Here is a 16,684-nt window from a genome sequence, read left to right on the forward strand (position 1 = left end):
TGATTCAAGCATATTACATTTATTGTGCACTTTATTTCTATTATTATTACATTATAATATATCATCAAATAATTATACAACTCACCATAATGTCAATTCTAATGGGAGCCCTGAACTTGTTTTCCTGCAACTAGATGGTCCCATCTGGAGGTGATGGGACACAGTGACAGATCTTCAGGCATTCGATTCTCATAAGGAGCATGCAACCTAGATCCCTCGAATGCGCAGTTCACAATAGAGTTTGCGCTCCTTTGAGAATCTAGTGCCCTGGCTGACCTGACAGGAGGCGGAGCTCAGGTTGTAACCCAGCGACGGGGAGTCGCTGCAAATACAGACGAAGCTTTGCTGGCTGGCCCGCTGCTCACCTCCTGCTGTTCGGTCTGGTTCCTAACAGGCCACCATGGGTACTGGTCTGTGGGGTTGGGGAGCGGGGGTGTTGGGGACCCCCGGTGTAGAGTGCTCTCTTGTAACCCAGCCATCCTCTAAGTGAGTGCAGATTTGCAAACACAACCACGTTCTCTAGAAAGGACACTATGACCTGGAGGATAAGACCACAGCCTGGAGTTCTGCTTTTGACTTCTGTAATGTTTAGGCTTTTTTTTATGGTAAGCATAGCTTACTTCTGATTTTTAAAAAACGACTGTATTAAGCGGTGAAATAGTGAGTAGACGGGTGTTTACTTTGTTATTCTGTTTGCATGAACATTTAAGAAAAGTAAAACATTAAGAATTGTTGGTGGCAGGCGTAGTAGGAGCTTTTTAAAAACAACAACAACAACAACAAAACCTGTTCCCTACATGTAACAGGGATGTCTGTCTTCGGAGGAATTGGTGAGCTGCATCTCATCCCGCGGTCAGGCAAGGGGTCGCGGTGGTGGAACATGACTGGGAAGTGGGAACTGAGCCTGGGAAGCAATTCTAGAAGCCTGCGGCTAAGCCATGTCCTGAGAGTTTGGGAAATGAATGCATTAAGTAACCCAGATGCCTAACTCCAGGGTCACTATCAGCCTTCGAGCTCCAGGGGGCGCTCCACGAACACCACATGAAAGTGCGCGGGGCGCTTGGGATGATGTTTGCAGGGGAGCTGAGCCGGGCTGTGGTCCTCTGTGACATCTCCTGCCGGTGGGCAGCACTCCTGTCGTGCACAGGGACCCCTGTTTCCTAGGTCCACAAACTGGTCGAGAAACACGAGTTGACCCTGCCGCCCCAACCTGCTTTCTAACAAGACGTTCTGTCCAAGTTCCCCGCCCGACTTTCAATATGTCACTCAACGCTTAAGCCACGCCCCTTATCCTTGGTGTCCAATCAGGAGTGAGGGCTAAGATTTTTTTTTTTTTAACCTAAAAATTTAAATTTAGATACAAATGGGAGATTCTTCATGGAAGTTTTAATGACAATAATTAGTCTACGAAAACATAGGAAGTCTGAATGGACCAATAACCAAAGAAGAACTTACAAAGGAAGTAAAAGAGCTAAGAAAGTCCTAGAAGGTTTTATGGGCAAATTCTGCTATACATTCCGACAAATCGTAATTGTACTGTCTCCTTAATTTTTCTGTAAATATAAAACTATTCTAAAATTAAAAATTTATTTTAAAAATGTATCCAATACCCCTCCTCCAAACCTTAGAAATGCTAAAGCCTTCTTTAAAAACCCTCAATATCTCTGATTATTTTGTAAAGGATTTTGTTTGCTTTTAAGACTATCTTTTGAAGGCAGGGTGCAGTGGCTCACGCCTGTAATCCCAGCACTTTGGGAGGCCGAGGCAGGCGGATCACCTGAGGTCAGGAGTTCGACACCAGTCTGGCCAACATGGTGAAACCCCGTTCCTACTAAAAATACAAAAATTAGCCAGGCGTGGTGGCCCTTGCCTGTAATACCAACTACTCGGGAGGCTGAGGTGGGGGAATCGCTTTAACATGGGAGGCGGAGGTTGCAGTGAGGCGAGATCACACCACTGCACTCCAGCTTAGACGACAAAGCGAGACTCTGTCTCAAAAAAAAAAGAAAAAAAAAGAGAGAGAGAGAGAGCACCTGTTGAAGAGTGAATTTTCTTACAATGTCCAAAGCAACTGTCTCCTTCTTTCCCTGGCCCTCTCCATGTCTGTATTCACAGTCTACATAATGGGCAAATTGTGATTAACAACTTTGTCTCTTGCCTTTAAAAAACCTTAAAATCCTATCATACTCCAGGCCATCTCCATGTCCGCTTAATGAACTGTCTATATACATATATATATATATATATGTATGTATGTATTTTTAGACGGGGTCTCGCTCTGTTGCCAGGGTGGAGTGCAATGGCGCAATCTTGGCTCACTGCAACCTGCGCCTCCCGGGTTCAAGCTATTCTCCCACCTCAGCCTCCCGAGTAGCTGGGATTACAGGTGTGCACCGCCACGCCCAGCTAATTTTTGTATTTTTGATAGAGACAGGGTTTCGCCATGTTGGCAGGATGATTTCGATCAGCTGACCTCGTGATCCACCCGTCTCTGCCTCCCAAAGTGCTGGAATTAACGCACACGAGTCACCGCGCCCGGCCAAACTGTCTTAATTTTTAAGAGTACATTTATTACACTGCTTGATGGACAAAAAAATTGGGCACTCTTCTAAAGCTCAGGGCAAAGGATGCCACAAGAAGAGTCTCAGGGAAGAGATGTTCGGAGAACATTATACTACCCAACCTGCTGTCTTTTTTTTTTTTTTTTCCAGGGGATGAGGGTCTCATTATGTTACTCAGGCTGGCCTCGAACTCCTGGCTGCAAGCCATCCTCCCTCCTCAGCCTCCTGAGTAGCTGGGATTCCAGGTGTGAGCCACCACACCTGGCTTGACTTTTATAACGCGTTCTCCTTTGACAGTTTGCAGCCTCCTGGTTAAAGGCAAGGAGGACCTGGAGGGGGACTTCAGTGGGAAGTGGGAAGAGTGACTGGGAACTGGTCCTTTCTGCTTCACATCTCAGTGGAAGTGTCAAGAGGTGCTGGGGTAACATTAGCCACTTCCCCTCTGCAACCAGCCCCCAGGCGCTTCACTTCTCTCTTTCCTTCTCCTGAGATGACACAGTTGTGGTTAAGGGCCTGGACCATGGGGTTAGCCTAGATGAGAGTCCCATCTCTGCAACTTCTATCTGGATGAACTTGAGCAAGTGATTCACCTCTCTGAGCTTCAGTTTCCTCATCTGGGAAATTGAGATAATAACAGTTAATGCCTACATCATAAAGTTGTCATGATAACTAAATAAAAACATCATGATAATTAAATAAATTAAAACGTATGCAGCTCTTAGAATGGTGCCTGACACACATAGAGCACCATATAAATACTTTTATTTTATTTTCCTTTTTTTTGAGACAGTTTCACTGTCACCCAGGCTGAAGTGCAGTAGAGAAATAATCTCAGCTCACTGCAACCTCTGCCTCCCGGGTTCGAGTGATTCTCCTGCCTCAGCCTCCCAAGTAGCTGGGATTACAGGCACCCACAACCATGGCCAGCTATGTTTATATTATTTTTCGATATACATGATGTTCTGTGCATTAATTTTTTTTTCCCAATGAGACTTTAAAAAAAAAAAGGGGGGGGAAAGTTTTGCTTTTTGTTTTATATTCTTCAGTACTTAAAAACCTTGTCATTTTCAGGCCAGGCATGCTGGTTCACGCCTGTAATCCCAACACTTTGGGAGGCCAAGACAGGCAGATCACCTGAGGTCAGGAGTTCGAGAGCAGCCTAGTGAACATGGTGAAAACCTATCTCTACTAAAAATACAAAAATTAGCTGGACACGGTGGCACACCTGTAATCCCAGCTACTTGGGAGACCGAGACAGGAGAATTGCTTGAACCTGGGAGACGGAGGTTGCAGCGAGCCAAGATCGCATCACTGCACTCCAGCCTGGGCAACCAAGTGAGGCTCTGTCTTAAAAAAAGGAAATAAACAAAAAACAAAAACCTTGTCACTTTAATGTTTTACTTTATTGGAAAGAGATTGTTAAGGATTCCAGCTAGTTGTTTCTGGATAGCGGAAATAACTAGCCTTCTTCAAACAGATCTTCTATCTTCTGAAAAAGTCACTAGAATAACTCTTCAATCACACACACGTAAAGCAAATGTTTACCCCGATTGCTAAGGAACCAGGAAGGGAAAATCTTCTTAAGGGTTGGGGGTATTCTGGGAGGAAATAGATTGACAGCCACACTCCTTCGCTTTGAGATACAAAAGTTCTGAAACATTTCTATTAAACCAGAGTAGTCAGCTGCCACGAGAGGACCGAGGAATTGCTATGGGAAAACTCACCCTAATGGTTAGGGGTGTGTGCGTTAGTAGCTCAGACACAGGTACCTTAGAGAGCTGGTATTAGCTATGGACGTACCACTGATGTGTTGAATTTGTATTCCCTCTGTGTAATGAGGCTTAACAAGCTGATTTCTAACTTAAGGGTAGAAAGTGATTGTGTTAACTTGAGGCTGCTGCAATTACAGGACCACAAGCTGGGTGGTTTAAATAACAGAAACTTATTGTCTTGCAAATCTGGAGGGGAGGGTAGAAGTCAGTAATCAAGGTGTTGGCAGGGCTTCACCCCCTCTAAAGGCTCTAGGAGAGGATCCTTCCTTGCCTCTTCCAGTTTCTGGAGGTTGCACGTGTTCCTTGGCTTGTGACAGCAGGTCTCCGATCCCTATAGAGAGAAAGTAGATGGTGGCTTAGGGATGGGGAGGATAGAGTGATCGGGGCTGATAGCTGAAGGTATAAAGCTTCTTTTGGAAGGGAAGAAAATCTAAAATTGATCATGATGATTGTTGTCCATATCTGTAAATATACGAAAGACTATTGAATTGTACACTAAATGGGTAAATTTTATGGTTTGTGAATTATATCTCAATGAAGTTGTTTAAAAACTTTTTAAAATGACACAAACTTGAGATAAGAGCCTAACTTTATTCTTTTGTATGTGGCCATCCAGTTGTCCCAGAACCATTTGTTAACAGGACTCTTGCTCTCCCATTGAGTAATCTTGGCAACCTAGTGGAAAATCAGTTGCCCGTAGACACGTGGTTTTATTTCTAGATGCTACTTCTATTCTTTTGATCTATATGTCTGTCTTCATGTGTGTACCACACTGTCTTGATTACTCTGGCCTTAGGTTGGTACAAAAGTAATCTCAATAAATTTTGAAGTTGGGAAGTGCCAGTCCTACTCTGTTTTTCTTTTTCAAGATTATTTGGACTATTCTGGGTCCCTTGCAATTCCATATGAATTGTACATTCAGCTTGCCAATTTCTACAAAGTCAGCTGAGATTCTGACAGGGATTCCACTGAACCTGTATATCAATTTAGGGAGTATTGCCATTTTAACAATACAAGGCTTCTGATCCATATACAAGAGAGATTTTTTCCATTTATTTAGATCTTCTTTCATTTCTTTCAACAGAATTTTACAATTTTTAGAGTATAAGTTTTGCATTTCTTTTGTTAAATTTATTCCAAATTTTTGTATTGGTTTTGATGCTTTTGTAAATGGAATTGTTTTCTTGATTTCATTTTCAGATCATTCATTGCAAGCATACGGAAATACAATTGATTTTTATATATTGACCTGGTACCCTGCAACCTTGCTGAACTTGTTCAATAGTTGTAATAGTTATTTGCTGGACTTCTTAGGACTTTTTCTATATACAAGATCATGTCATCTGCAAAGAGTTTACTTCTTCCTTTCAATCTGGATGGATGCTTTTTTTTTTTTTTTCTTGCCTATCCTGACTAGAACCTCCAGTACAATGATGAAGTGGTGGAAACAGACGCCCTTGCCTTGTTCCTGATCTTAGAGGGAAAGCATCCAGTCTTTTTACACTAAGTATGATGTTAGATATGCTTTGTAGAGGCCCCAATGTCAGGTTGGGGAAGTTCCCTTCTATTGTTAACTTCCTGAGAGTTTTTACCATGAATGGGATTTTGCTAAATGCTTGTTTTGTATCCATTGAGATGATCACGAGGTTTTTGTTTTGTATTCTATTGATATAACATACTCTATTAATTGATTTGGGGATGTAAAACCAATCTTGCATTTATCCTGTGATAAATCTCATTTTTCATGGTACGTACTTCTTTTTATATATTACTGGATCCCATTTGCTAGTATTGATTTGAGGGTTTTTGCATCTGTATTGGTAAAAAGATACTGGGCTGTAGTTTTCTTGTGATGTCTTTGCCTAGTTTTGGTATCAGGGTAACACTAGCCTTATGGAATGAGTTGGGCAGTGTTCCCTCTTCTATTTTTTGGAAACTTTTGTGAAGAATTGATATTAATTCTTCTTCAAATGTTTGGTAGAATCAGTGGTGAAGGGCCTAGAGTTTTCTTTGTGGGTAGTTTTTAGTTTATTAATTCAATCTCTTTGCTTCCTATAGATTTATGTAGATGTCCTATTTCTCTTAGACTCAGTTTCAGTAGTTTTGTGTCTTTCTAGAAACTTGCTTTTCATCTCAACTATCTAGTTTATTAGCAAATAGTTGTTCATAGCATTTATTTCTATAAGGTTAGTAGTAATGTCTCCTCTTTCATTTCTTTTTTTAAAAATTTAAATTTTATTTTAATTGAAAAAATAATAATTGTATATATTTATAGGGTACAATGTGATGTTTTGCTATGTTTATATTGTTAAATTATTAAATAAAACTAATTAATAAATCTGTCACCTCACATAATCATTTTTTGTGATGACATTTATGATAACTTAAATAAGCCAGGCACAGAAAGACAAATAAACTCCATATATACATGAGATACATGGAATCTAAAAAAATCAGACTAACAGAAATAGAGTAGAATGGTGATTACCAGAGACTGGGGGAGGAAGATGGATGGGGAAAGGGAAGCTGTTGATTGAAAGGTACAGTTTCAGTTAGACAGGAAGAATAAACTTTAGTAATCTATTGCACAAAATGGTAATTATAATAAATAATAATCTATTGTGTATTTCAAAATCCCTTTTTCATTTTTGATTCTAGTAATCCAGTCTGCTATTTTTTTCTTGGAATATCTAGCTAATGTTTTGCCAATATTTTGATTTGTAAAAGAGTCAACTCTTGGTTTCGTTGATATTTTATCTATTGTTTTTCTATTCTCTATTTCACTTATTTCTGCTCTAATCTCCATTATTTTCTTCTTCTACTTGCTTTATGTGTAGCTTGCTCTTCTTTTTCAGTGTCTTAAGGTGAAAATTTAGGTGATTTTCAATCATTTCCTTAATATAAGCATATACATCTATCAAATTTCTTTTAAGCACCATTTTTGCTGTATCCCATAAGTTATAAGGTATATTGTGTCTTCATTTTCATTTATATCAAAGTATTTTCTAATGTCCCTTTTCATTTCTTCTTTGATCTATTGGTTATTTAAGAGTGCATTGTTTATGAGAATACATGGACATAGGGAGGGGAACAACACACACAGGGGCCTGGGGGCAGGGGCGGGGGAAGGGACAGCATCAGGATGAATAGCAAATGGAACGCATGCAGGACTTAATACCTAGGTGATGGGTTAACAGGTGCAGCAAACCACCTTGGCACGCGTTTATCTATGTAACAAAACTGCACATCCTGCACATGTATCCCAGAACTTAAAATTAAATTAAATTAAAATTTAAAACAGAGTGCATTGTTTAATTTCCACATACTTGTGAGTTCCCTAAATTTCTTTCTTTTATTAATATCTAATTTCATTCTGTTGTCATCAGAAAACATGCACTGCATTTTTACTCCTGTAAATTTACCAAGGTTTATGGCCTAGCATGTGGTTTATCCTGGAGAGTGTTCCATGTGCATTTGGGAAGAATATAAATTCTCCTGTTCTACAGAAATCTGCTAGGTCTAGTTGGTTTATAGCGTTGCTCAAGTCTTTTATTTCCTTTTTTTTTTTTTTTTTTTTTTTTTTTTTGCAGTGGCCGGATCTCAGCTCACTGCAACCTCCGCCTCCCGGGTTTATGCCATTCTCCTGCCTCAGCCTCCCGAGTAGCTGGGACTACAGGCGCCCGCCACCTCGCCTGGCTAGTTTTTTGTATTTTTTAGTAGAGACGGGGTTTCACCGTGTAAGCCAGGATGGTCTCGATCTCCTGACCTTGTGATCCGCCCGTCTCGGCCTCCCAAAGTGCTGGGATTACAGGCTTGAGCCACCGCGCCCGGCCTCAAGTCTTTTATTTCCTTATTGATTTTCTGCCCAATGGTTCTCTTCGTTATTTTTTTCCTCACTCGAGGCATGATTGACAAATAAAAATTGTATGTATTTAAGATGCACAATGTGATGTTTTGACATACATTGCAAAATGATTACCACAACTAAGCTAATTAACGTATTTATCATCTAGTATAGTTACAACTTTTTTTAAAAGTTGGATATCAAAATCTCCAAATATTATTGCTTATTGTGTATTTCTTCATTTTCTGTCAATATTTATTTAATACATGTTTGGGCTCTGTTGTTGGATGCCTGTATGTTTATAATTGTTACATCTTCCTGGTATAGTGACCTGTAGATCATAAAATGTTCCTCATGCCTGGTAACGTTTTTTAAAGTCTATTTTGCATTATTAGTATACCTGTTCCAGCTTCCTTGTGGTTGCTGTTTGCATGATATATCTTTTTTCTTTCTATTACTTTCAATCTTTTTGTATCCTTGAATTTAAAGTTTGTCTTCTGTAGACAGAATATCATTGGATATTGTTTTTTAATACAGTCTGAAAGTCTCTGCCTTTTGATTGAGTTATTCAATCCATTCACTTTTAATGTTATTAATGATATAGTTAGAATAACATCTGCCATTTCGCTTTTTCTTTTCTATGTCTTATGTCTTTTTTGCTCTTCTATTCCTCCTTTATGTTTTCTTTTCTATTAAGTGAATATTTTCCAATATAGCATTTTAATTTCTTTACTGATTTTTTTTCACTAATTTTTGAATTATTTCCTCAGTGGTTGCTCTAGGGCTTATCATATACATCTTATCAAAATGAGCTTCAGATTTATACTAACTTAATCCTAGTGAGATATAGAAACATTGTTCCTATGAAGCTCTATTGCCTTTTCCCACTTTTTGTTAGATGTTATACATATTGCCTTAAACATTATAAACCCAGGAATGCACTGTTGTAATTATTATTTTATACAATTTTTTTTTTTTTTTTGGAGACAGAGTTTCACTGTTGTTGCCCAAGCTGGAGTGCAGTGGTGCAATCTCAGCTCACTGCAACCTCTGCCTCTCGAGTTCAAGCGATTTTCCTGCCTCAGCCTCCCGAGTAGCTGGGATTACAGGCATGTGCCACCACACCTGGCTAATTTTGTATTTTCAGTAGAGACAGGGATTCTCCATGTTGGTCAGGTTGGTCTCTAACTCCTGACCTCAGGTGATCCGCCTGCCTCAGCCTCCCAAAGTGCCGAGATTACAGGCGTGAACCACCGCACCTGGACTATTTTATACAAGTTTACATCTGTTAAAGAGGCTGAGAGAGGCTGGGCACAGCGGCTCACGCCTGTAATCCCAATACTTTGGGAGGCTGAGGAGGGCGGATCACCTGAGGTCAGGAGTTCGAGACCAGCCTGACCAACATGGAGAAAACCCGTCTCTACTAAAAATACAAAATTAGCCAGGCGTGGTGGCGCATGCCTGTAATCCCAGCTACTCAGGAAGGCTGAGGCAGGAGAATCGCTTGAACCTGGGAGGCGGAGGTTGCAGTGAGTTGAGATCGTGCCACTGTACTCCAGTCTGGGCAACAAGAGTGAAATTAGGTCTCAAAAAAAAAAAAAAAAGGGGGGGCTCAGAGAAAAAAGGGAGAGTAAGTATACATTTATGGCATTTGTTATATTAACCTTCTTATCATTTCTGGTTCTCTACATTTGTTATTCTTCATCGCAAGTTACCATCTGGAGTCATTTATTTAGCCCAATACAACTTGGCTTGAATGCACTTCCTTGTGCTGTTATTGGCAATTATATTACATTTCTGTGTGTTATAGACCTAACAAGTATTTTTAAAATCAGTTGAGAAGAAAGGAGAAAAATATGCATGTATACACTTTTATAATTATATGATTACCTTTGGCAGTGCTCTTTGTATTTTGGTGTGGACTAAAATTTCCATTTGGGTAATCACTTGCTTACAGCTTGGAGAACTTCCTTCAGCATTTTTTGCAAGGTGAATAGGTCTAGAAACAACAAATTCTCTCAGTTTTAATCTGGTAAGTCTCAATTTTGCCTTCATTTTTGAAAGACAGCTTTGCTAGATATAGGATTCTTCTTTGATATTTTTTCTGTGGAGTACAATTGAATATTTTATCCCACTGCCTACTGGCCTCCGTTGTTTTCCCTGAGAAGAAGCTGTTAATCTTACTGGGGGTTCCTTTGTAAGTCACAAGGCATTTTCTTTTTTCTGCTTTCAATTTTTTTTCCTTGTCCTTGACTTTCAGTATTCTTACTAAGATGTGTCTGTGTGTGTGTCTCTTTGTGTTCATCCTAATTGAAGTTCATTGAACTTCTTGGATAGGTATTTTATTGTTTTTCAATAAACTTAGGAAGTTTTAAGCCACTATTTTTTAGAATAATTTTTCTGCTTCTTTCTCTTTCCTCTCCTTCTGCCATTCCTATTGTTTTGCTGAGTGGTGTTCCACATTTCTCTAGGGCTCTATTTTTTTTTTAATCTTTGTTCTTTTCCCCCATTCATTGTATTGCATTCTTTCTTTCTTTCTTTCTTTTTTTGAGATGGAGTCTCACTCTGTCACCCAGGCTAGAGTGCAGTGACGCAATCTTGGCTCACTGCATCCTCCGCCTCCCGGGTTCAAGTGATTCTCCTGCCTCAGCCACCCGAGTAGCTGGGACTACACATGCGTGCCACCATGTCAGGCTAAGTTTTGTATTTTTAGTAGAGATGGGGTTTCACTATGTTAGCCAGGATGGCCTCGATCTCCTGACCTCATGATCCGCCTGCCTCGGCCTCCCAAACTGCTGGGATTACAGGCGTGAGTCACTGTACCCAGTCTTATTTCTGTTTTCAAGTTTGCTAATTCTTTCTTCTGTCAATTCAAATCTACTATTCAGCTTTTCTAGTATATTTTTTCATTTCAGTTATTATACTTTTAGCTCTAGATTTCCATTTGGTTCTATTTTATAATGTCTAATCTTTTAGCAATATTTTTATTTGACCATACCTTTCCTCTACTTTTTGAAAAAATGGGTTTCCTTTAGTTAATTGAACAGATTTATAATGGCTACTTTGAAGGCTCTGTGTGCTAAATCTGACATCTGGTCGCCTTCACTAGACGTTTCTGTTGCCTGCTTTTTTTCCAGTGTAAGGGTAATACTTTCGTTTCTTCCAGAACCCATACTACTTCTCTTTCCTAATTAGCATTGTCCAGTAAAACACCTATAGTGATAGAAATGTCGGCTGGGCGCGGTGGCTCAAGCCTGTAATCCCAGCACTTTGGGAGGCCGAGAGGGGCGGATCACGAGGTCAGGAGATCGTAGACCATCCTGGCTAACACGGTGAAACCCCGTCTCTACTAAAAAATACAAAAAACTAGCCAGGCGAGGTGGCGGGCGCCTGTAGTCCCAGCTACTCGAGAGGCTGAGGCAGGAGAATGGCGTAAACCTGGGAGGCAGAGCTTGCAGTGAGCTGAGATTGCGCCACTGCACTCCAGCCTGGGCGACAGAGCGAGACTCCGTCTCAAAAAAAAAAAAAAAAAAAAAGAAATGTCTATATCTACCCTGTCCAATGTAATAGCCACCAGCCACTCATGGCTACTGAGTACTTGCAATGTGACTAATGTAACTAAGAAAGTGCATTTTAAATTTTATTTCATTTTGATTAAGCTTAAATAGCCATATTTAATTTCAAGAAGATAAGTGGCTATCTTCTTGAACAATGCAAGTGTAGACCATGCTCAGAATACCAATTCCTTGGAATTCCCTTCTCAAATGTTCCCAAACCTGCTTTCAGCAACTGTTTGGGTCTCTTCCTAGTCCATCCTCCACCTAACACCCAAAACAGATCGTGCTGATATGCACACCCCAAACCCAAGGGGTAGGCAAGAGGTGATGTGGGGTACATGCACCAAGCTCCAATGTGCAGGCTTGGTGTCCATATACATGCAGGAATAACTCCTTAAGGGTACAGGACATCAACAAGGAAGGCAAGAGAAGGGTATAGGCTATAGATAGGGTGCCTCCATTTGTACTCTTTGTACAGAATCCACAAACGTTAGAGATGTCTTTGACTGGTAATGTCCCATTTATTAGCTATGTGATGGCTACATGTGTGTTCACTGTATAATTCTTTTGACTCTATTTATATGTACAAATGTGCACGTGTGTATGTACATAAGTATACTCATATATGCTACATTTCACAATTCTTTAAAATGATTACAAATTTTTACCACTATTAGGATAAAGCCCTAGCTCGTTCTGTGATATATAAAGCCTCGTACAAACCATCTTCTGCCTATCTTGGACCTGATCTCCTGCCATGCTCCCCCTCTCACTGTCACCTCTAATCACACTGACCTTTTTGCTCCAGCCAGCAGTGCCAAGTTACAGAGCTGTTTGCTGGAGGTTTAATTGGCCCTGCCTTTAAAACCATTTGTATTAGCAAAGCAAAGAAATGCTGGCGATGGGGGTTGCATGAGGACTGGAGTGGGCAGCCACAGTGTCAGAAGTGATGTGGCAACTGCAGCCTCCCAGAGTTTAGGAGGAAAGACATCTGCTTATATAAGAAAGCTGGAGACAGTTCTGAAGGCTGCCAAAAAAGGAACATTCGCAATTGAAGGAAACATCAATCAGGTGCCCTGAACAGGTGGCGGCTGGGGCTACTCTCAGCGGAAAGCCAGGCTCAGAGCTCCAATTACCAGCCATGGGGAATCCAACTATCAAAACTGATGCCAGAGGGAAGGGAGAGGAGGAGACAGAGCCCTGACTCAGCGGAAAGAGCGATTCCAGGGCACCTGAGGTAACTGACGAACCACCAGAAAAGAGTTGGAGATCAGTAACAGAAATATCTCACTCAGTGGGCCTCAAAGCCAGATCCCCAGACCAGCAGCATCAGCTTGACTAGGGAGCTGGTTAGAAGTGCACATTCTCAGGCTTCCCTTGGTGAGAGTCAGAAACTCTAAGGGACAGGGAGGGACCAGTAATCCATGTTTTAACAAGCCCTCCAAGGTGGCTTTTCCAATGTTGGATAAATTCTGAGAGCCAGAAATCTAACTTTAATTGAATGTGAACTATATACCGGGCGCTATTCTGAGTGCCTCTATTAACTCAATAGTCCACAAAATGGCACTATCAAATAGAAGGTGAACCATTTTACAGATGGGAGCTATGAGGCAGGATAATTTATGTAACTTACCTAAAATCGGAGAGCCAGACAGAGGGAGAGATGCAATTTGAATTCAAGAGCATGTGCTCTTCCTTCACCACTGGGCTCTACTGCAGGGTTGCTCAGACCTTAGCACACAGCTGCCGGAGGGCTTCTGAAAACACTCCTACTGGAACCCCTTGGTAGAGTCTGTGATTCACTAGAATTGGGGCTGAGAATTTACATTTCTCACAAGGCCAGATGACGCAGAGGCTCCTGGTCCAATTTCACACTATGAGAACCACTGTGCCATGTTTTACCGCCTTCCCCACCTGAGGATTTAGTGCAGCAAATGGAAATGTTGATTGAGGCTTTCTGAGAAAATCCATGTGCAGAGCCCCTTGCCGGGGCTCTTTTGGCTACAAATGACAGAAAACCCTGTTCTAATTATCTTAAGCCAAAAGGGTATCTATAGGCTACTTGAAACAGGGTAAGTCTGCCTCTAGGCACAGCTGGACCCAAGGATCCAGGAGGTCTTAATAGTTAGGATTCCCTCTTTTGCTCTCCATCTCTCAGCTTAGCTTTCCTCTCTGCCTTCATTCTCCCCTCACAATGGCCCCCAGCAACTATGGCCTTAGATTCCACCAGCTAGAAACCCACATTAGAAAAGGAGTACCCCTTCCTATTATCCCATCAGAAGCACACGCTGGCTGTCATTGGCCAGACGTGGGTCACAAGCCCATTTCTGAACAATCATTGTGGTCAAGGAGATGCAATGTTCTTATTAGCCAAGCCTGGGTTATGGGCTCACCTCTAAAGAGCCAGAAAGTGGGCTGAGCTGCACCAAAAGCACACAGATCAGGAGTAGGGTAGAAGAATCGGGTGCTGGGGCCAAAAAAGGAAATGAATGTTGAACAGGCAAATATAACCAATATCCACTGGACCATCCTCAAAGGACAAAATGTGTTCAACATTAAACTCTCACAGGATGGGCCCAAGCACAGAGATCGTGATCAAAGGGAAAGCCCAGGCCAGGCGCTGTGGCTCACACCTGTAATCCCAGCACTTTGGGAGCCCAAGATGGGAGGATCCCTTGAGGCCAGGAGTTCAAGACCAGCCTGGGCAACATAGTGAGATCCCATCTCTACAGAAAAAAAAAAGGCCAGGCACGGTGGCTCACACCTGTATTCCCAGCACTTTGGGAGGCCGAGGCAGGTGGCTCATTTGAGGTCAGGAGTTCGAGACCAGCCTAGCCAACAGGGTGAAATCCCATTTCTACTAAAAATATAAAAAACTACCTGGGTGTGGTGGCGGGTGCCTGTAATCCCAGCTACTCAGGAGGCTAAGGCAGGAGAATCGCTTGAACCCGGGAGACAAAGGTTATAGTGAGCTGAGATCATGCCATTGCACTCCAGCCTGGGTCACAAGAGGGAAACTCTGTCTCAAAAAAAAAAAAAAAAAAAAAACTTAGCCAGATGTGGTGGCACATGCCTGTTGTCCCAGTTGCTAGGGAGGCTTAGGTGGGAGGATTGCTTGAGTCAAGGAATTTGAGGCTGCAGTGAGCTATGATAGTGTCACTGCACTTCAGGTTTTCTCTTGGGGTCTCTCGCGTGGCTATAGACAGATGGTGACTGGAGCTGGGGTCATCTTAAGCTGAGGCTTCCTCACTCACACGTCTGGCAGTTGATGCTGGCTGCTGGCCAGTGTGAACTATCCATGCGGCCTGGGCTTCCTTCCATACCAGTTGGGTTCCAAGGGTGAGCATTCCAAGAAAGAGAACTAGGCAGAAGCTGTGGTGCCTTTTTATGACCTAGCCTCAGAAGTCACATAGTGTCGTTTCCACCAAACTCTCTCGGTTGTCTTGATGCTCAGGATCAAAAGGAGTGGTTACAGACGCCAGCTCTTGGAATGGGAGTGGTACATGATCAGAGGAGCCGGGGGAATGGGAGACATTGTCACTGTCATTTTTGTAAAATACTATGCCACAGGGAGGCAATGACTGGAAGGAAGGCATGAGGGGGATTCTGGGAGGCTATTAGTGCTGTGTTTTTTAAATCTGCCTCCTGCTTACAGCCAGTTGCATAATTTTTTTTTTTTTTTTGAGACAGGGTCTTGCTCTGTTGCCCAGGCTGGAATGCAGTGGTACAATCTCAGCTCACTGCAACATCTGCCTCTCAGGTTCAAGCCATTCTCCTGCCTCAGCCTCCCGAGTAGCTGGGACTACAGGCGCCCGCCACCATGTCTGGCTAACTTTTGTATTTTTAGTAGAGAGGGAGTTTCACCGTGTTGGTCAAGCTGGTCTCAAATTCCTGGCCTCAAGTGATCTGCCCACCTCAGCCTCCCAAAGTGTTGGGATTACAAGCATGAGCCACTGTGCCCAACCCAGTTGCCTAATTTTTAAACTAGACCACAATGTCATTTCCATTAATTACTTCAAATCTTAGCTTTACTGTCCTCTCCTTCACAAAACCACTAATGACATCCTACACTACCTCAATAACCTCTGATCTCTCAGTTCCTTGAGGTCTAGTGATACCTCTGTTATAGTAAATATTACCTTACCTTAAATTGTCCAGGTTATGTATCTGCCCTCCACCCTAGGCCAGAAGTCCTCAATTTTTTTTTTTTTTAGACGGAGCTTTGCTCTTATTGCCCAGGCTGGAGTGCAATGGCGGATCTCGGCTCACTGCAACCTCCACCTCCCAGGCTCAAGCAATTCTCCTGCCTCAGCCTTCCCAAGTAGCTGGGATTACAGGTGCCCGCCACCACACCCGGCCAATTTATTGTATTTTTAGTAGAGATGGGGTTTCACCATGTTGACCATGGCTGGTCTCTAACTCCTAACCTTGGGTGATCTGCCTGCCTCGGCCTCCCAAAGTGCTGGGATTACAGGCGTGAGTCACTGCGCCTGGCCGTCTTCAAATACTTTTTGACCACATCCCCCATTAGTAAAACATTTATGAGCTGCATCTCCACCACATGTATGTGTGCATATATGTATATACGGATACAGGGGTAATTTACAAACTGTACTGTATTTATAGGCACAATATAAAACATGCGCTGAGAAAGAAATGCTTAGAGGATGAGACAAAAGTGGTTGTACTCACGCCTGTAATCCCAGCACTTTAGGAGGCCGAGGCGGGCAGATCACGAGGTCAGGAGTTTGAGACCAGCCTGACCAACTTGGTGAAAGCTTGTCTTTACTAAAAATACAAAAAAATTAGCTGGGTTGTGGTGGCGCACTCCTGTAGTCCCAGCTACTTGGGAGGCTGACGTAGGAGAATCTCTTGAACCCAGGAAGTGGAGGTTGCAGTGAGCTGAGACGGTGCCACTGCACTCCAGCCTGGGCAAGAGAGTAAGACTCC

This window comes from Colobus angolensis, unplaced genomic scaffold, assembly GCF_000951035.1.
Source record: "Colobus angolensis palliatus isolate OR3802 unplaced genomic scaffold, Cang.pa_1.0 Scaffold34, whole genome shotgun sequence".
Taxonomy (NCBI): domain Eukaryota; kingdom Metazoa; phylum Chordata; class Mammalia; order Primates; family Cercopithecidae; genus Colobus; species Colobus angolensis.